The sequence below is a fragment of the Rhinoderma darwinii genome, unplaced genomic scaffold (assembly GCF_050947455.1).
Source record: "Rhinoderma darwinii isolate aRhiDar2 unplaced genomic scaffold, aRhiDar2.hap1 Scaffold_92, whole genome shotgun sequence".
NCBI classification, from domain to species: Eukaryota; Metazoa; Chordata; class Amphibia; order Anura; family Rhinodermatidae; genus Rhinoderma; species Rhinoderma darwinii.
Window position 1 is genome coordinate 212,410 of NW_027464492.1, and position 21,646 is coordinate 234,055.

Genomic DNA, 21,646 nt, shown 5'->3' on the forward strand with positions numbered 1-21,646 from the left:
AAATCTATGTCTTATTGAAGAAAAGGATTGTTTTTATTTTCACTGCCCAATTCTTATAAATTCTATGAAACACCTGTGGGGTCAAAATGCTCACTACACCACTAGATCATTTCCTCAAGGGATGTAGTTTCCTAAATGGAGTCACTTTTTGGACGTTTTCACTGTTTTGTCCCCTCAGGTGATTTGTAAATGTGACATGGCCTCCGCAAACCATTCCTGCTAAATGTGATCTCCAAAAGCCAAGTAGTGCTCTTTCCTTTCTGAGCCCTGCCGTGTGTTTTACTCGGGAGAAATTGCTTTACAAATGTTGCTTTTCCCCCTTTAGTCCTTCTGGAAATTAAAAAAAAATTAGCTAAACCTACATTTTCTTTGAAAAAAATGTAGATTTTCATTTTTATGGCCTACTTCCTATAATTTCTGCAATAAACTTTTGGGGTCAAAATGCTCACTATACCCCTAGATAATTTCCTTGAGATGTGTAGTTTCCCAAATGGGGTCACTTTTGGGGGATTTCCACATTTTTGGAACCTCAAGAGCCCTTCAAACCTGACATGGTACCTAAAATATATTCTAATAAAAAGAAGGCCCCAAAATCCTCCAGGTGCTCCTTTGCTTCTGAGGCCGGTGCTTCAGTACATTACCACACTAGAGCCACATGTGGGATATCCGCAGAACCTGGGCAATAAATATTGAGTTGCATTTCTCTGGTAAAACTTTCTGTGTTACAAAAAAAATGGATTAAAAATGAATTTCTGCAAAAAAAAATGACATTTGGAAATTTCACCTCTACTTGCTTTAATTCATGTAAAACGTCTAAAAGGATAAAAAAAAAGCTTTCTAAATGCTGTCTTGAATACTTTGAGGGGTGAAGTTTTTAAATTGAGACTTATTGGGGGTTTCTAATATATAAGACCCTCAAAGCCACTTCACAACTGAACTAGTCCGTGAAAAAATAGCCTTTTGAAATTTTCTTGAGAAATTGCTGCTAAAGTTCTACGTTTTGTAACGTCCTAGAAAAATAAAAGTATGTTCAAAAAACGATGTCAATCTAAAGTAGACATATGGTGATGTTAATTAGAAAACATTTTGTGTGGTATAACTGCCTGTCTTACAAGCAGATACATTTAAATTTATAAAAATGCTAATTTTCTTAATTTTTCGCAAAATGTTTGTGTTTTTCCACAATTAAATACTCAATGTATCGAGCAAATTTTGCCAGTAACATAAAGTCCAATGTGTCACGAGAAAACAATCTCAGAATCGCTTGGATAGGTAAAAAGCATTCCGAAGTTATTACCATATAAAGTGAAACATGTCAGATTTGAAAAATGTGGCTCTGTCAGGAAGGTCAAAAGCGGCCAAAGAGGGAAAGGGTTAAAACTCTTTGTGTGGATTAGATTTGTTTAATCTCATGTACCTTGCTGCTACTGTAAACACTGCAGAATTTCTGGACGGAAAATCTGGTCAAATTCTGCTGTGTTTACGTTACTTGGGAACAGCCTTAGATGGATAGTGTTGGGCTGATTGTAGAATTAATTTGCTATAGACTTTTATACGACTATTTTTTTTCAGTAGTTCACAGCTCTGTACATTATGTCTGTTTAGGGATGCTTTGTTACCTCTGAGAATATCGTGCATGTTAGAACGTTTTTAACATTTCACCAAATGTAGATTTGTTTGTTGTATTTTTAAAATAAGGTGTAATAATTACTGCTGGATTTCCATTGTTAAGTATTTTATAGTCCAGGCTAGATTTTATTAACTTAAAGGGTAACTAAATGTTTGACAAACTTCTGACATGTCATAGTGACATGTCAGAAGTTTTGATTGGTGGGGGTCCGAGCCCTGAGACCCCCACCAATCGCTAAAACGAAGCAGCGGAACCGCTCGTGTGAGTGCTCAGCCACTTCGTGTCTGTTCGGCTTTTTCCGGAAAGCCGATGTATCGGAGGACGGGCTCATAGACTTTCTATTGAGTCCGTACTCTGATACACTGATTTCAGGAAAAAACCGAACAGACACGAAGTGGCTGAGCACTCACACGAGCGCTTCCGCCGCTTCGTTTTAGCGATTGGTGGGGGTCTCAGTGCTCGGACCCCCACCAATCAAAACTTCTGACATGTCATTATGACATGTCAGAAGTTTGTCAAATGTTTAGTTACCCTTTAATGGTAATGATTTTAAAAGCTGATGGAATGGAATTGTAAAGTGTATGTTCAGCTTAGAACATCCCTTTTTTACAGTTTATATAATATAAAACGTTCATTACTTTTTAGATCCAAAGTAACAGCCTGTGTTAAATTCTAGAGCCGCATTCATTGCAGACACTGAAGCGCCTAGGGAGAGTGTCAGGGACTGCAAGGGGTTAAGAAAGGATGGAACGGTTTAAATAATGCCCAGGACCAGGATTGGTTAACAAGGGGTAAGAGGGGCGTGGTTAAGAAGATATAAGGCAGGGGTTTGGAGCAGAAAGCCCTCTTACCTTCAAGCTGCAGTGGAAGAAACACCTTTGCTGCTGCTGTGGAGATTCAGAGCGGGTTCCTTTCAAGAAGATGGCAGAAGAACTGTTGCGGAAGGTGGCACAGCGGGTAGCATCGGAGGAACCTGCCTGGCTGGAATCCCTGCTGGAGGAAGGAGAAAAGCGAGGATCAGAGCGCGGCACGGAACAGTCGGGAGCGGCTACCCGAGGTAGGCCGCAGCGCGTTACACGCCCTCCGGTTCGACTGAGCCCTAGCCCCGTTGCTATGGGGGGTGCTGTGACTGCTGCACAGTCATGCGGTGGTCCCAGCAGGTCCCCTAGGCCTATGTCGACGGGCGCTTCGTCGGTCGACAAAGTGCCCCCCTCCCCCCGCCCACTCGTCGCGCTGGCGTCCTTCCCCATGGCGGTAAGAGGGCGGCTGTTAAACCGGCACGGGCATGGTACAACCCGCCTCGAGCTGCTGATGCGGGCGCGGAGGCAGCGGTCGACTTTCGGGACAGTGGGGTGAATATGGCGGGCACAGGTGATTGGTCCGACATGGTCGCTTACCATGCGGCATGTTCACGGGAGCTGGGACTTGCTTCCGGTGCCTGTGTGCAGCCGGGGTCGGCGCCATCTTTCCCCGTGCTGTTCTCTGCGCAGCCAGAATTGGCGGCGGGGAGAACAGAGGCGGGACGTCCTGGCAGGCGCAGTGCGGCCAGGAAACAAGATGGCGGCTCACATAAAAAGAAGATGGCGGCGGGTTCGGGGAAGCGGGCGGTGAGCAAGCAGCCCAGCCAGGGAGCGGGGGCTTCTGCGGTGCCTGTCGCTTCTCCACCCCGGTCCCCCCCGGGCCCCTGTCAGCATGGGTCAAGGCCAGGGGGGGAGTGTGCTAGGAGGGATAGGGTCGAGGGTGTTTTGGACTCGATTTGCCCTTCTCCTGCCTTGTCATCTTTTTCTCCTGCAGGTCCAAGGAGGGAGCGTTCCAGGCGAGGGAGGAAACGCCGGGCTGGAGGACATCGCCGGCACGGCCATCAGAGACGTCGCAGATCAGGTGACGTGAAGAGGCGTGGTCGGCGGTATTCCTCGTCTTCCAGCGATGGATTCTCCTCCTCGTCGGCGACGACGTCTGCATCATCAGGATCGTGGAGGAGGTCGTCGCGGAGATCATCACGGCCGCAGAGACGCAGTCGACGCCGGGAGGTGCAGCGCTTGTCGGTGGATCGGGAGCAGCTGTCCCAGGTTGTCCCTCTCGCCGGGCCGGTGGAGGAGGTGCAGGCCGTGGTTCCAGTGCCGCGGCAAGTGGCTGAAGGACCCTCTGGAGTCGGTGGGACCTCTGGGAGCGGTGAGTCGGCCTGCGGTGACGCATGGCTTAATAAATCTAATGCATCGGTTGCGGATTTGATTTCTGTTTTAAAAGCCGTGGTGGCTGGGTTAAAAGTGAATGAGGGAACGTCGTGTCCCTCGGTGCCACCAGAGGGAGCTATGCCCCTGTCTGAGAAAGAGAATGCTTTAGCTAGTTTGACGTTTAGAGATTCATTGTTTTGTGGAGTCGCTCCTCTCGGGACTCATTTGTCAGCTGAGATCAAGGACAAGATTTGGAGGAATGAATTTGTGGATATTTGGTCCTTGGTCTCGGTGGAGCAGGTGACTGTCGACAAGGAGCGGGGTTTTGAGAGAGGTTCAGATAGGAAAGCAAAAGTCGCGAAAACGTTTGGCAACTGGGTACAGTGTTATGCTACACTGGCTCATGTTATTTGCCAACGCTATCCTGGGAAAGGGGCCGAGTTGTTTGTCTATTTTGACACAATTTTCAGCGCCCACAGGCTGCACGGTGGTGCGGCCTGGTGGCGATATGATGAAGAATTTCGGCGTCGTTTGGCTTTGTCGCCTGATATTAGTTGGGCGACGAAGGCAACGGACGTGTGGTTGCAGCTTATCTTAGCGCAAGGGAGCAGGCAACAACGCCCCTTTCCCAGTGCGGCCGCAGCGCCGGGCCCCGCCCCTGGAGTTGCGGCCGCTAGGCCCTGGGTGCCTGTTGGCTCTACAACGAGGGCCACTGTCGTTTCTTTGCCGCGTGCAAATTCCGACATGAATGCTCCATCTGTGGGGGCGCTCATGCGGCGCTCCGGTGTTTCCGGAGAGGTAAGCAGCCGGTTAAGGCACCTCCTTCCGGCGCAGCGGAGAACGCCGGTGAACGTGCTCGAGATGGGCCCATGGTTAGAGCAGTACCACAGGAGACGGGAAGCAGAGGTGCTCACTAGCGGGTTTTCGTTTGGTTTTGAGATTCCTTTTGAATATTCTGCGACATTGTCATTGGCTGACAATTTGAAGTCGATCAATGAGAATGTGGGCATTGCGCGGCTAAAATTGGCGAAAGACGTGGAATTAGGGAGAATGGCAGGTCCATTCAGCGAGCCGCCGTATACGAATCTGCGAGTTTCCCCCCTTGGTTTAGTTCCAAAGAAGGAACGGGGAAAGTTTAGGCTGATTCATCACCTTTCCTCGCGGTGGTTCTGTTAACGACGGTATTTCTAGGGCGGAGGCGGCGGTTTCGTATACGTCTTTCGATGTTGCAGTAAGGCTGGTACAGGCGGCTGGACAGGGGGCGTTGTTAGCTAAATCTGATATTGAAGCGGCCTTTCGTTTGCTGCCGGTTCATCCAGAGTGTTTTCACCTGCTGGGTTGTTGTTTAGATAAAGGGTTTTACGTTGATATGTGCCTTCCCATGGGTTGTTCAATATCATGCAGTTACTTTGAGATGTTTGCGTCATTTCTAGAATGGGTAGTTCGTTTGGAGTCTGGTTGTGACTCGGTCATTCATTATCTGGATGATTTTCTTTTTGTAGCTCTGGGTTGTGCAGCACGTTGCTGAGAGTGTTTCGACAGGTGATGTCGCGTTTTGGTGTACCTATTTCCGAAGATAAGACGGAAGGTCCGTTAACTGTTTTGTCATTTTTGGGTATCGAAATAGATAGCGAGCGGATGATTTTTCGCTTGCCTGATGAAAAATTGGCAAGGCTAGTGACGCAAGTTGACCAGGTCATGGGGTCGAAAAAAGTGACGTTAAAACAGTTACAGTCGTTAATGGGACTGCTGGTGTTTGCTTGTCGGATAATTCCAATGGGTCGTGTTTTTTCTAGGCGTTTGTCTTTAGCCACTAGGGGTATCTCGAAGCCGAATCATTTTATCCGGGTAACCTCTTGGATGAAGAAGGATTTGTTTGTCTGGCATTCGTTTTTGAGTTCGTTTAATGGGAGGTCGGTATGTCAGGACGCGGAGTTGTCTAATGTAGACTTGGAATTGTTTACGGATGCAGCCGGAAGTGATGGTTTTGGAGCAATTTTGGGCCGAAGTTGGTGTAGGTCCCCTTGGCCCTCGCATTGGAGTGATTTGGGAGTTTTACGTAATTTGACACTATTGGAATTGTTTCCTATTATAGTTGCAATAGAGTTGTGGGGTAGCGTGATGGTGAATAAGAGGATTGTATTTTGGACAGACAACATGGCGGTGGTGCATGCGGTGAACGGGTTGTCGTCTAGTTCATTGCCGGTATTAGCTTTATTAAGACGGTTGGTTTTGAAGTGTTTGCGTTTGAATGTGTGGTTTCGTGCAAAACATGTTCCGGGAGTCCGTAATGTGATGGCTGATGCTTTGTCTCGTTCACAGGTGTCCCGGTTTCGGGAATTGCACCCGGCAGCTTTGGCAGAAGGGGAGTCCCCGCCCCTTCACTTATGGGCCCTGGTCGAGGACAACTTATGAGGCTGTTGAGGGGTTCGGTGGTACCGGCGACTTGGAAGAGTCATTGCAGAGCGTGGGATCGATGGTTGGAGATTGCGGGGAATAACTTCCCATCACAGGATGGGTGTCACCTGGACGTCACGTTAGCAAGTTTGGTACAATTACGTCAGGAAGGGGGTAGTGCGGCCACGGCGAGCAAGTTTTTAGCAGGGGTGGCCTTTATGTTAAAATTGTGGGGATGCAGAGATGTTACAAAAGAATTTGTAGTTCGGCAGTCTTTAAAAGGGTGGAAAAAAGAGGCGTGTTCCAGGGACACGAGGCGGCCAGTATCTTTTTCGTTTCTGGGTCGGCTTCTAGCCGTTTTATGTTTTGTGTGTCGGGATGAATATGAAGTGTCCTTGTTCGGCGCGGCGTTTTCTTTGGCTTTCTTTGCCGCATTACGGGTTAGTGAGCTGGTTCCGCACAGCGTGGGTGCAAGCGGTGGTCTTCTCGGATCTGATGTAGTGACGTTGGGAGATTCTCTCAGGGTCTGTGTGCGGAGGTCAAAGACTGACATGGTAGGGAGGGGTGCTTGGCTGTCGATTGGGAGGATTGGGGGGCAGGATTGCCCGGTAAAATGGGTCCAGGAATTCGTGTTGGTCCGATTGCTCGGGGCTCAATTCTTGATCCATCAGGATGGATCCGCAATGTCGCGTTTTCAATTTGAGGCGATTTTTAAGGCCGGTTTGAAGTACCTGGGTTTGCCACCGGGCGAGTTTGGTACACATTCGTTTAGGATAGGGGCGGCAACTGAGGCGGATGCATTGGGCTTGGATTCAGCGGCTATCATGCGTCTGGGTAGATGGCGTTCTAATAGCTATAAGTCATATGTGCGACCTGATTTGGTTTTAAGAGTGTGTAAGCTGGAAGGTTTTCATAGTAAAAATGCCCCCCCCTCCCCCCCCTACCCCCCCACCCCTGTTTTTCCTTCCTCGTTTTATATGGAGTGTTATGTTAATCCTGCCTGTATCTTCATTTGACCGGAATGTAGCTTGATTTTCTTTGTTAGGGTCGCGGCGCCCCCAAGTGTGGATCTTGGGGCATTCGTATGTGCATTGGGCAGCAGTTCGAGCGGGACGTAGGCCGTTGGGTCCGAATTTGGGCCTCTCACAGGCCGACGTCCATTGGAGAGGTGTCCGGGGATTACGGTGGGTGCAGTTACTGCCAGAAGTAGTGGCAGTTACAAGGCACACGTACGGACCTGTTGTCCTGTTCATACATGCTGGTGGAAATGATATCGGCCAAGTAAAAATGGCCGAGTTATTATCATTTATACGGACTGATTTGGCGCGTTTTCAGGACCTGTTCGCCCGTTGCGTGGTAGTTTGGTCCGAGATAGTGGCGCGCACGGTGTGGCGAGGAGCGAGGAACATGGCAGCATTGGAGAGAGTGCGCAGGCTAATTAATGTGCGGGTGTCGCGGTTCATTCGCTCTATAGGGGGGATAGGGTTTGCGACACCAATCCCTGGAGGGGGATAATGCAGATTTGCTGGCGCTGGATGGAGTGCATCTGAATGATATCGGGCTCGATATCTTTTTATTGGACCTCTTGGATGGTGCCGAGAGAGGGTTGGCGTTGCTTGGTGGGGGTGGTCGGGGGACTGAGTAGGTTTCTCAGTTCCCCCTTCTTGGCGGAAAGTACGGCAGATGAAGACGGAGGTAGCACCCTACATGCCTGATGGAGACAGGGAGCATCGGCATTTCAGGAGAAGGAGAGAAAAAGTTATATATATATATATATGTCTTCATGCCGATGTTTGTAAATAAGAATAAAGCTGTGGCCACTTCCACATTTCCATAAAGAAGGTGTTGGTGAGTTAATTCAAAGAAGGATGGTTAAGGTCCTGGGCAGGTAACGTGGATAATGGGTCCTTGCAGTCCCATTCTGCCTGTCATTGGAAACGATAAACAATCTTACTCAGACACACTTTAAAGGGGTTGTCCACTACCGGATAGCTGATGACCCATCCACCAGAGCACTTATTAGCAGACGTGCTGCAGGATAAGTGCATGTCTGCTAGAACACTCCTCTCTGACGCTGCACACGCAGCCAGAGAGGAGCAGGTCAGGAGGAGCAGAGCGGCCTGTGATTTAAAAGGTGAGGCTAACAGAGCGCCGCTTACATTACTCAGCCTCCTGCCCCCACTAATTTAAAAGTGATCGTCCGACAGCAAAGGGCTCTGTGGGGGAGAATAATCCCCCCCCCCCATACAGCCCTCAGTAGCTACTATACTGCAGGGGGGGTCTGAGCATCTGACTGCAGAGGGCTCTGTGGGGGGGGGATTAATTTCCCCATAGATCCCTCAGCAGTTAGACACTCAGACAGTAACTACTGAGTGCTCTATGGCGGGATTCTCCCCCACAGAGCCCTCTGCTGTCAGCAGCATGACGCTCATACACCCCCCCCCCTTTGCAGTATAATCCCACCCCCAGCATCAGCCGATCACTTTTAAATTAGTGGGGGCAGGAAGCTGAGCGTATGATAATCCTTCCACATAGAGCCCTTAGCAGTCAGAAGCTCAGACCCCTCCTTGTAGTATAATTTCCCCTATAGAGCCGTCAATATTATACTGCAAGGGGGAGGTTTGTCTAACTGCTTCAACTGTATCTAAACTTTTAAAAAATTCTGAGACACTTCAGTGACATGTCAAAAGTTTTGATCGATGGGGGTCTGAGCACTGAGACCCCATTGAGCACTAAAACGAAGCCGCAGAAGTGCTCGGGTGAGTTTTGCTTCGCTTCTGATCGGCTCTTCCCAGAAAGCCAACCAGTTGGTGTACGGACTCATAGACTTTCTATTGAGCTCATACACGGCTCCTAGAAAAGCCCATCAGAAACGAAACAGCTCAGCGCTCACCCAAGCAGCTCTGCCTCTTTGATTTATCGATCGGTGAGGGTCTCAGTGCTTGGACCCCCACTGACAATAACTTCTAACATGTCACTATGACATCTCAGAAGTTTTTAAAAGTTTAGTTCCCATTTAAAGGAAAGGTATTGTGTTATATTAGGAGTCCCTGTGTTAGCTTTTTCTGGCACACAGGACCTCCCATTATCTATTAATATTACTGGTGCATCTCTAGGTCCTGTGCGCCACAATAGAAATTAGAGTTTATTGATGTCTAGATTCTATTGCGGCACAGCAGAGAAGGAAGAAGACAGAAGACTGCTATGGGTGAGTATACGTTTTTTTTATTTTTCAAATTGCTTATTTTGCAGGTTCCACTGGACCGTTTGGACTACGTTGAAGATTCGTTGGACTACTTCGATGATTTACGCTTTATTTATTTTTTTCTTTATAAAATGGTCAAGGAGATTTGTGTGGGGGAGTTTTTATTTTAGTCCAAAAATGTTTTATGCCTGTATGTTTTTATTGCTTTACCACCATTTTTATGCCTGTATATTTTTTAACACTTTATTACCATCTTAGTAATGGCAGTTGTCTGTTTGACGACGTCGATTACTAAAGCAGGACTTAGCACTAGCCAGTAAAAAGGTTAACATAAGCCCCCCATTATTACTTCGGTACCCACTGCCTCCAGGGCACATGATTTACACATAGGTGCATGGCTCGTTACAGTATGTGTATCAGAGCTGTGTCTTCCAATGATTTCAGCAACTGTGTGTTCATCACGTGACTATGGACAGGATTTTATACCCTGAGAGTTAACAATGAATATTCCTACTCTATAACAAGAAGCAGAGATCTTGAAAACATTTATACAGAAAGTAGATTGGGAAATTTGCTAAAAAACTAAAGAACGCTTTAACGACATGTCACGTACTAGTACGTGACAGCCATTAAGGGGAAGTATGGAGTGGGCTCACAGGTTGAGCTCGCTCCATACTCAGCGGGTGACGGCTGTGTTATAAAAGCCGACACCTCACTGTAACAGGCGGAATCAAAGATCACTTTGATTCCACTTTTTTAACACCTTAAATGCCGCTGTCTATCGCGACCGCAGCATTTAAATTGTAAGAATCAGGGGGGTGCCCCCTCCGAACACGCCATCGCGCCCCCCAGGACGCAGTCGGCTGGTGACAATGGTTGTCATAGCAGCCTGGGCGACTAATAATGGCCCCCAGGTCTGCCATCTATGTACTATGAAGCCCTGCCTTTGAAGCCAAGGCTTCAAAAGAGACTTTCAGAATCACGATATACTGCAAAACATTAGTGTTGCAGTATATCATGCAAGCGATCCAACGAGTTTTTCCCATTTTTCCCCTAAAGAAATGTTAAAAATAAATAAAAGTTAACATAACTGGTATCGCCGCGTCCGTAAAAGTCTGAGCTATCACAATATAACATTGTTTAACCCGCTCGGTGAACGCCGTAAAAAGAAATAAATATCTAAAACATTCAAATTGCTGCTGTTTTTTGGTCACCTTAGCTCTCCAAAAAAATAGAATAAAAAGTGATCAGAAAGTCGCATGTACCCCAAAACAGTATCGGTGAAAACTACAGCTCATCCTCCAAAATTTAAGCCCACACACCACTAAATTGATGGAAAAATAAAAAAAGTTATGGCTCTCAGAATATGGAGATACAAAACTTTTTTTTTTTTTTTAGCAAATGCATTTATTTTTTCAGAAGTGGTAAAACATAAAACAAAACATATGAATTTGATATCGCCGTAATCGTATAAACCTGTAGAATAAGGTGAATATGTCGTTTTTACCGCCTGATGGACTAAAAAAAATGGCGTAATCTATGTTTTTTGCCCATTTCACCCCACAAATATTTTTTTTTTCAGCATCCCAGTAAATTCGGCGGTACAAGAAATGGTGCCATGAAAAACTACAACTTGTCCTGCAAAAAACAAGCCCTCATATGGCTATGTCGACAAAGAAATAAAAAAAATTATGGCTTTTGGAATGCGGGGAGGAAAAATCGAAAATGAAAGAACTCAAATCGAGCGTGTCCTTAAGGGGGTTAATTACACTTTCCTGCAGTTAAAAGCGGACTTCACCTCAGCATGAGCAACTATAAAACGGATTAAGGGTAAAGCGACAGGCTGCGCTCACGGTGCGTTTATGTTGCGTTTTTAAACTGCAGCAAGTCATTTTTCAATAGAAGTCAATGGTGAAGTTTGTGTTATGGACAGACGGCTGCTATTATATTGCAATGTGTTTTTTGTGCAGTAACTGCATCTTCATAATGTCTGACCGCATGCAGTTAATGACCGCGCTGCCAATGTTGTTGCTGAACTGCTTGCGTTTTTGCTAGCAGTTCTGCAATGCATTGTAATGAACTATATACAGGAAGCACCTAATAAACTTCAACACGGGTGAAAACTATGTCCATCAATTATTTCCTTTAAAAACGCAACAGAACTGCAGCATTACAGAGGCAAAAACGCATGCAGTTGACTGCATGCGGTTTTCAATCGCAGCAAAACCGCAGCAAAACCATGTCAACGACGCACCGTGTGGCCTTACCCTAAATGTTCAGTATGTAAATACACAAATCATTTAATTTAGCATAGTATAACAACTCATATTTAGCTACAGGTAATAAAAACGAATAATACAGGTAATAAAAAAGTCGACTACGCTATTGCTTCCGGCAAAACGACGGATCCGGTGCACAAAGGAGACAAACGGAAACCAGGGGCACCGGCTCCGTCCCCATTGAAATCAAAGGTGATGGAGACTGAAACCTCTGGTTTGTTTCTGCTCAGGGTCCCGCTTTGATGGAAACCTCCGACGGAAAGTCAGAATTGGACCCCAACGCAGATGTGAACAGAGCCTTAAAAATACACCCTGATGAGCAGGTCAATTAGATCTGTCTTATGGCTATTTGTGTGAGGACATGCATGCTCATGGGCTTCGCCTAGGCACTTTCGTAGCTGGGAGATTATTATAAATGAATTCTGAATCTAAGGGTATGTGCACACGTAGTGTTTTCAGGCATATTTCGGGGCATTTACGCCTCAAAATATGTTTGAAAAAACGGAAGCAGCACACCTACAAACATCTCAATGGGAAATACGGCGTTCTGTTCCGACGGGGCATTTTTTTACGTCTCATTTTTAAAAAACGGCACCCGTGAAAAAGAAGTGCATGTCACTTGTTGAGCTGTTATTGGAGCCGTTTTTCATTGACTCTATAGAAAATCAGCTCCAAAAACGGCCATAAAAAATACAGCGAAAAACGTGAGTTGCTAAAAAAAACGGCTGAAAATCTGTATTTTCAGATGTTTTTTTAGTAAGCGTGTGAACATACCCTAAAGTGTGAGAGACTACAGACATAGGTGGAGTTTTATAAGGCTGGGTTCACACGACCCTGCCTCTGCGTGGAACTTCTGTCCCGTACTGTAATCATGATTACAGTACGGGACAGTTGTCCTGCAGCGAGGCAGGGACTCCTAGCATCGTACATCACTATGATGCTAGGAGCCCGGCTCCCTGCACTGTGTTCGGTCCGGGTCTTCCGGCCGAAATACGTTCCGTACATTACGGACGTAACATGGTCGTGTGAACCCAGCCTAAGAACTGATCCAATGAATAAGTGGAGTAGTAGCCCATTGTAACCAATCGGATTTAACCCCTTAGTGACCAGCCCATTTTAGGCCTTAATGACCAAGCTATTTTATTCGTTTTTCTATAGTCGCATTCAAAGAGCTATAACGTTTTTATTTTTTCATCTACATAGCTGTATGAGGACTTGTTTTTTGCGGGATTAGTTGTGCTTTTTAATGGCACCATTTTTGGGTACATATAATTTTTATATTAACTTTTATTAACCTTTTTGGGGGGGATTATAAAAAAAACCTGAAATTCCGCCATTGTTCTATGCGTTTTTAAATTGACGCCGTTCACTGTGCGACGTAATTAACATGTGACCTTTATTCTATGGGTCGGTACGATTACGCCGATACCACATATGTAGAGGTTTTTTTATGTTTTACGACTTTTGCACAATAAAAACACTTTTGAACTAAAATTATTTGCTTTTGCATCGTCGCTTTCCAAGAGCCGTAACTTTTTTATTTTTCCATCAATGTAGTGATTTTTTGGGTTTGTTTTCTGCGGGACAAGACGTAGTTTTGAATGGTACTGTTTTGGGGTACATGGGACTTATTGATTCATTTTTATTATGACTTTTTTGGGGGGCAATGGAAAAAAATTGCAATTTCGCCATCGTTTTTGGCGTTTTTTTTTACGGTGTTCACTTTGCGGTTTAAATTACATATTAACTTTATTAATGGAGTCATTACGGTCGCGGCGATACCATATATGTGTACTTTTATTTATTTTTTACACTTTTACTAAATAAAACCACTTTTTATGGAAAAAAATGGTTTTATTTATTTTTTTACTGTACTTTTTATTACTAATCTTTATTTCACTTTGATGACTTATTTTATTAGTCCCACTAGGGGACTTTACTGTGCGATATTCCGATCGCTGCTATAATGCTCTGGTATACTTCGTATACCAGAGCATTATTGCCTGTCAGTGTAAATCTGACAGGCAATCTGTTAGGACGTGCCTCCGGCGCGTCCTAACAGGCATATGTCCAGGGCAGACCTGGGGGCTTTTATCAGTCCCCCGGCTGCCATGACACCCCATCGGAGACCCGCGATTTCATTCGCGGGCCGCCGATGGGTGACAGAGGGAGCGCACTCCCTCTGTAAACAAAGTTAAATGCCGCGGTCGCTATTGACGGCGGCATTTAACGGGTTAAACGGCCGCGATCGAAGTAAACTTCGATCGCGGGCGTTGGAGCAGGAGCTCAGCTGTCATCAGACAGCAGAGCCCCGGCTCCTGCCTGCACGGGAGACCCGTGCAGGACTTAGACTAGGCTGACGTGAAAAGGCGTCAGCCTAGCCTAAAGCCCAGTAGTGAATCACGTTAAAACACGTATTAGTGGTCACTAAGGGGTTAAGCTTTCATTTTTCAGATGCTATTTTGAAAATGAAAGAAGCCGGTTGATTTGTTGCTATGGGCAACTGCTCCACTTTTTCTTTGCACCAGTTTTGATTAATCGCCACAGATTCTAAGTATTATAAAGCATGAAATAATAGGCCTTGTATGCTAACAAGTACACAGTTTAAAACTTTATTTTTTTCCAAACCAAGACTGCATTGGAGTTTTTGCAGGCAGAAAATTCTGCCCCAAAATTCCGTTTGGAATTTTGAAGCAGATTTTGATGTCAATGGCAGGTCAGAGACGTAAACGCCCGAAGATAGGGCATGTCGCTTCTTTTTCCCGCGAGACGGTTCTTCCGCTCGTGGGGGAAAAACGCCTCCGCCTCCCATTGAAATCAATGGGAGGCATTTTCGGACGCGGTTTCCGATGCGGTTTCCTTGTCAAAAAATTTGTCAAAAAACTCACTGTGAACTGAAAGGGTGACCAAAATAGATATTTGCAACCAGTACTTATCTGGTCTTCTGGTGAACATTTAAATGAATTTTGGTGCAACCATGTTGATCTATAGGTTGGGCTATTTGAAGTTGTACTATTAGTCTGGTATAGAACGTATCACAGCTAGGGTATGTTCACACGGCTTAGCAAAATACGTCTGAAAATATGGAGCTGTTTTCAGCCGAAAACAGCTCCTTTGTAGCAAGTCGCGTTTTTTTTACGGATGTTATTGGAGCTGTTTTTCGAGTCAATGAAAAACGGCTCCAAAAACGTCCCAAGAAGTGACATGCACTTCTGTTTCACGGGCGTCTTTTTACGCACCGTATTTTGACAGCAACACGTAAAAAAACACCTTGTGGGAACAGAACATCGTAAATGCCATTGCAATCAATGGGCAGATGTTTGTAGGCATAATGGAGCCATTTTTTCAGGCGTCATTCGAGGCGTAAAATGCCCGAATTACGTCTGAAAACAGTGCGTGTAAACATACCCCTAGAAGAACTGAGATTCATCCATTCGCTGTAAACCTAGTCTGTTAGATCATGAGCTTGCAGCCAAACTATAGTCTAACTAGTGGTCTTCAACCTGTATCTTTCCAGCTGTTGCAAAACTGCAAATCCCAGCATGCCCTGAGTGCCTGTTGGAGTTGCTGGGAGTGCATAGGTAGGTTGGGTGTTGTTAGCAACTACTGGAAAGTCATAGGTTAAAGAGGCTTTATCACCACATTATAAGTGCCCTATCTTCTACATAATGTGATCAGCGCTGTAATGTAGATTACAGCAGTGTTTTTTATTATGACCTATTTTAGATTTATGCTAATGATTTTCTTAATGCCCAACTGGGCGTGTTTTTACTTTTTGACCAAGTGGATGTTGTGGAGAGAAGTGTATGATGCTGACCAATCCGCGTCATACACTTCTCTCCATTCATTTATCAGCACATAGTGATCTTGCTAGATCATGATGTGCAGTCACATACATCACATCAGCTGATGCTCTGCTTGGGGACTCCAGTACTGCTGCCAACGTCACTGCCCATATATGGACAGTGACAGTGAAGTTGGGTCTATACCTGGCCCTGCAAATCCCTGACTAAATCTGGAGACATGATATGGAAGGAGACCTCATGTGAATTGTAATTCAACTTACGGCCGGCATATGCTCTTGCCCTCCCGGACCTTGTGCCTCCTTATTCACGGTGTGGAATAAGCGGATATTCAGAAGAAAATCGAAAGCCATCCGACCTTGCGGTGGAGCTCCAAAGTGGGCTGAGAAACAGATGAATATATAGCCTGGAATTTGCCTTTGGAAGGCTTTTTCGCCCCACCTGTTAACAAGATTGCTCCCGCACATGGATTACAGAGGCTCACCGGAAAATTAGAGGTAAAAATACAAGTTACCATACGAAATCTTGGAAAATTGATTGCCTTTTGAACAAAGAGGATCGAGGGGGATATATTTAGACCTTGCGTCTATCAAATAGACTGCCTATTATTATTTATCATCCCCAAAATCCAAGGCTGTATGCAATAGGAGGGAAGAGCTAAACAATATATAAATCTGCCGTCCAAACAGCTTGTGTACCATGGGATGGTTATTCTCCCAGGATTGGAATTTCACTACATAGGAGATTATATCTTTAAAAATATTTCTACTTGTCATAAATAGGTATGGTGGCCACCTTGAGGATACAAAATTTATTTTGTCAAAAAACGCAAGTGTGAACACAACCTAGCGATTGTTCCAAACTTATTATCTGTCCCTATGCTTAGGGAGAACAAACGTATTATATGAGGGAATTAATTAATATGTAAAGGTGTATCAGATTATTTGTCATCCTTCCTCTCTTAGCCAGGAGATTTTTTTTTAAAACTTTTTGTATGTATATATTAATGTATCTGAAAATATTCGGAGGTTTAAATAAAATTGACTTTATATAAATTATGTTTACCTAAGAGTGCCTTGATATATTTCTGGATCTTTTTTCTTTTCTTTTTTGGTATATATCTTCTTCAGAAATGGCACCGTGCTATATGTATATTGCACTTTTGGGTATGATTTTTGGGTATGGTTTAGCCATAACCTGTTTCTTTTTTGTGTCAACTATTAAACATTTTTGGTCCCCAGATAATCCCTTTAATTGACCACTACAAAACTGCATTTACTGTACTGTGGATATTGACGTTAAATGAGCACTGGTGGTATACAGCATTAATTGGACACTGAATGGCAGCATTAATTGCTAAATAATATTATGGGGGTATTAATAGAGTACTATATTGGAGTTTTATCTGGGCCCTTGGGCGACACAGACTTAGTGGGTAAATTACAGAGGCAGTAAAATGGCAGAAAACATCACTTTGTTCCCCCATATAGAAGTTAGACCCTGTTTATGCCCCCATAAAGAAAGTTAGGTGCCCAGATTGTACCCCCATAAATTTAGTGCCCACTGTAGATAGTGTCACACAGCCCCCTCCCTGGAAGTGGCACACAGCCCCTCCTCCCTGGGAGTGCCACACATCCCCTCCTTCCTGGGAGTGCCACACAGCCCCCCTCCCTGGTAGTGCACACAGCCCCCCCCTCCCAGGTAATGCCACACAGCCCCCCTCCCTGTAGGTAGCGACTTTGGGGCTCACTCTAGGAGTGGAATCCCCAACCAGAGTATTGCCGACTCTCTGGCTGGGGATTCCGCTTCAGGAGGAGCCCCTAACGTCACTATCCATATATGGACAGTGATGTCGGGGGCTTCCCCAAATATGGAGTCCCGGGCAGAGCTGCTTCTAGCGCTCTGCCTGGGACCCCTTCTCTCCTCCTGGTGTCACTGTCCATATATGGACAGTAATGTCAGGGGCAATCCCAGAGCCAAAGTCCCGGGCAGAGAGCTAATAGCACTCTGCCTGGGAAACTGCACTGCTCTGCTTCATATGACAGTAATGTTAAGGGCTTCCCCAGAGACAGAGTCCCGGAGCAGAGCCGCTTCTAGTGCTCCGCATGGGCCTCCTTCTCCCCTCCTGGCATCCAAATATACACAGTGATGTCAGGGGCAACCCCTGAGTTGGAGTCCCGGGCAGAGCGCTAGTAAAGTCTCTGCTCCAGTACTCCGGCTCTGGGGAAGCCCCTGACATCACTGTCCATATACGCATAGTGACGTCAGGGGCAATCCCAGAGCCAAAGTCCCATGCAGAGCGCTACAAGCACTCTGCCTGGGACAATGCTCTGCTCCTGACATCACTGTCCATATATGGACTGTGATGTCAGGGGAAACCCCAGAGCTGGAGTCCCGGAGCAGAGCGCTAGTATAGGCTCTGAAGCAGAGAACAAAGATTGGATCTAGCGCTGATATGGATAAAAAGGAGACTTCTTCCAAGTTTTATTTGAGTGTTTAAAAACAAAATCGGCAGGATAATTTCCTGGTACAGAGGGAGGGTCAATGGAATGAATAGCCTACACGTTTCAGACGCTTGCTGCGTCCTTACTCATGGCTTATGCTCTTAAGCCATGAGTAAGGACGCAGCAAACGTCTGAAACGCTTATTTGTATGAAACGCTTAATGATGTATTTGTATATGCAGCTGCTTGTTTAGTAGTTCTTTTTTATACAATGGCAGAGATTGCAGATATACATTGCCATCAGTATGCATTTATTTACTGCTGTATAGTTGAATACAATCTGTTGTGTGTCAATTGCTAGTTCGGGATGGGTAGAGGCTGTAGTGTTTTTTACTGAGTTTGCAGCACTTCAGAAAAATGTCCACCCCAATGATCACTACTTTATCTCACATATCTGCAGTTCTCAGAACCCACAAAAACATTTACACTATGTTCACACTTGCATTTTGGCTTTTGTACATAATGAAAATCAAGCCGCTGTGCCGGATCCGTCGTATGATGATCCCAATTGACTTACAATTAGTTTGGTCAGGATGTCCATCGTTTTGACGGGAAGAATAGTGCTGCATGGCAGCGCAATTTTTCCTGTTAAATCTGATGGACATTTGGATGGAGGTTCAGAGCCTACAAAGCAAATGTGAACAGAGGCTTACATATATGAATTATATTAGTAGCTCTTTTACAAGATGGACATTTATGAGATCTGTCCTTGACTCCATCCATACCCTGTATAGCAGCACTTCTTCTTCCCTCTTCTTCTTCATGAGATTAATTTGCTCTTGTAGACTGCATTTCTGAGCCTGCAGTTGGCAGGCTTCTCCTTGGAGTGGCCTTATTTCCCCTCTTAGTTTTCGCAACTCTTCCTGCGCCTTTCTTAGGGCTTGTGTCCCTCTTTCAGCACACTCCAAGCGTTGAAGAAGTTTGGGCTCATAATGGTCTTGGAGGGTACCGTGTTGTTCCTCAGTCAGGCTTTGCAGGTCTGCAGAGAGCCGTCTTCTTTCCTGCAGTTCACGTGAGATTCGCCTGCGTTGTGGAGCTCTAACTCGCTGCTCTTCCCCCTGTCTCTGTTGAGTAAAGGTATTCCGCAGTTGGGAAATCTCCTCTGTCAACCGAGCTGCAACAGTCTCTAGTTCCTTGTGTTCTGCTGTTTTCTGAGCTAATTCCTGACGCCGATTTTCAAGCTGGTATTGGCAAGCTACACATTCTTTAGTCACTCGGAACAATCTGCGACGTATTCCTCGTATCTCTTCCTGCAAAGTGTCCCTCTCCAGTTCTGTCTGAGCCTTCTGTCCATATGCCTGCACTAGTTCCTCATGTGCCTGTTGTACAGCTTCCAATGAGGGCTCCTGAAGTATGGCCAGCTCTCGTATGAGCTCATTTCGTTCCCTTTCCAAGTCTTCCACAGCTGCGATACAATACTGGAACCTTAGCCCAATGTCCTCCAGGGACAAAAGTTCCGGAGTGACTGGTGAAGGGGGACTAGGCACAGCAAGTACCCTAAAGAGACAGGAACCACCTTATGTAAATAAAACTGACAAATTTGTGTTTTTAGGAATGGATATATATACACATATATAATATATTACGCTCATAAAATCCCCCTATCCCAAGTAGGAATCTCAACCAAAATGATCATAAGAAATAAAAGCTAATGCACCCCCGCCAAATTGGTAGATATGGCATATATAAAAACAACTCCACCAAATACATGCCCCTTATATACCACAAACAAATGTATATGGTGTATAGTAGTATCTATAGCAGGCACTTGGGAGCACCGGATACATGCTTGTTTGTTTAATTTTTCCTTTTTTTTTTTTTAAACTGAGGAAACATAAATTAAGTGGTAGAAGCCGTATCTTTGCCTCTTAAAGAAATACATATAGAAAAACCCAAAGAGGTTGTGTGAATTATACATAGGTACTGGTAGTGGAGGCGGGGGGAAATCTGAAGTGGAATCTCAAAAAGACACAGCTAAATCAGTCACATGAATCATCAGCAAATAGAGCATATTTCTGCAGTAATGCAGTGTCGTTTTCAACTTTCGTTTTTTTCTGCGGATGTAGTGTAAAACATTGATTGTAACAAACTTTATGTGCGCCAGCGGATTTGCATCAATTTTTACGACGTTTCTGCTGTGCAAACGCTGTACAAAATGCAACAAAACTCAACTTGTGGAATTTAGGCTTCCCATTCTATGGCCCAAACACGCAGCATCTTCGCTTGTAATACACGGCATCGACATGCTACGGATTAGAACGCCGCGCCGCAGAACACTTTCCACGCGACTTTTCTGTATTTTCTTTCTGCAGCATGTGGCTGACATTTGCTGCTACTGTAAATGCTATGACATTTTCACACAGAATTCGGTTGCGCAAATTCTGCAGCGTATCCTGCCTGTGGGAACATAGCCTAAGTTTCCAAATATTGTGGGTATATAAACGCCACAATTGCAGTTATGCAGTGATGTTAAAATTGTTCAACTAGACTCAAAAATCAGCTTGGCCAGTACTGTTTTAGAGAGATTCCCATTGAATCCAAAAATAATTATTTTTTTCTTGGTCTAAATTCCCTCAAAAACTGAACTTATTCAGGTGTGACGTCCGCTAACCCCACTTGTGTCCCATGAATCCGTTTAGGACTCCTTAACCCTACAAAGTCAATATTTTGTAAGGAGAAGAACTTTACCAATGACCAGTGTAAAGACCCTTCCAAGCAACTCTTTTTCCTAGACCCCTTTGAGAGGGACATGCAGGTTGATGAGGAGGGAAGGGTATATGGGTTATCTGGTCTAATCCTCAGGTTTTGAGTCCTGCTAAGCTTTAATCATTTTTATTATTCATTTTTCTTACAGTTCAATTTCTGTATGGATACTCAGTTTGCTATATATTCATGTTATACAGAGGAGCCCATAATACTATACATAAGAAGTTATACAGAAAGATGTTGTCACATTTCTTCCCATTCCCATTATTAGAATTTCCTTCTGTGCTTCTTCTTTATGTAGAATCTCATCTTTGTCTGGGCCATTACGTGAACTGTTAGTGCAGCTGTTTATTGAAGACTGTCACACTCCCCAACCCCAGTGGTGCCATTTTATGCGCATCTTTCCATTCTGAGTGTGCATTTGTACAATCCCACCTTACATTGCTCCCCTATGTGGCACTTTTAATAACTTCCGTCTATCCTGCTTCATTATCATATGTAATTCTACTTTCCTTGCACCTGAACTTCTGAAAAAAAAAAAAATCCATTGTTTTCTACTCCTTAACCTGAGGCTGATACTACATCTAGGTGCTATTATATATAAAATCTTACCTCCCTTCTTGTGAGTTTTCTCCTTCCTCCTCCGGACTGGACATTTCATCTGCACAAACGGACTCCTCTGTTATAAATAAATGGTGCACAAGAGCCTGTGTGTAACGCCCCCCCCCCCCTTCAGAGGCAGGGCGAGACTTGTAAGCTGTCACTTTATCTTCCACATGCTTCACACAAAACTTGGGCCCTTAAGTCTAGCTGGGCACGCCTGAGATGACACTGCAGCTCTTTTCCTGGCAGAGCTATAGTTTACCAGGGGTTAATTTGTACTGTGCCAAAAATTTGAGGATTGGCTAATCCAATAGAAATCTGTCAGCGGCACCCAGTGTGCTTGGTC

General features: G+C 45.0%; 1 pseudogene; it reads right to left on the reverse strand.

Moving 5' to 3' along the window:
- Nucleotides 1-18,568: 18,568 nt before the first annotated feature.
- On the reverse strand, nucleotides 18,569-21,353 carry LOC142732861 (syncoilin pseudogene; annotated as a pseudogene).
- Between the last annotated feature and the right edge of the window lie 293 nt (nucleotides 21,354-21,646).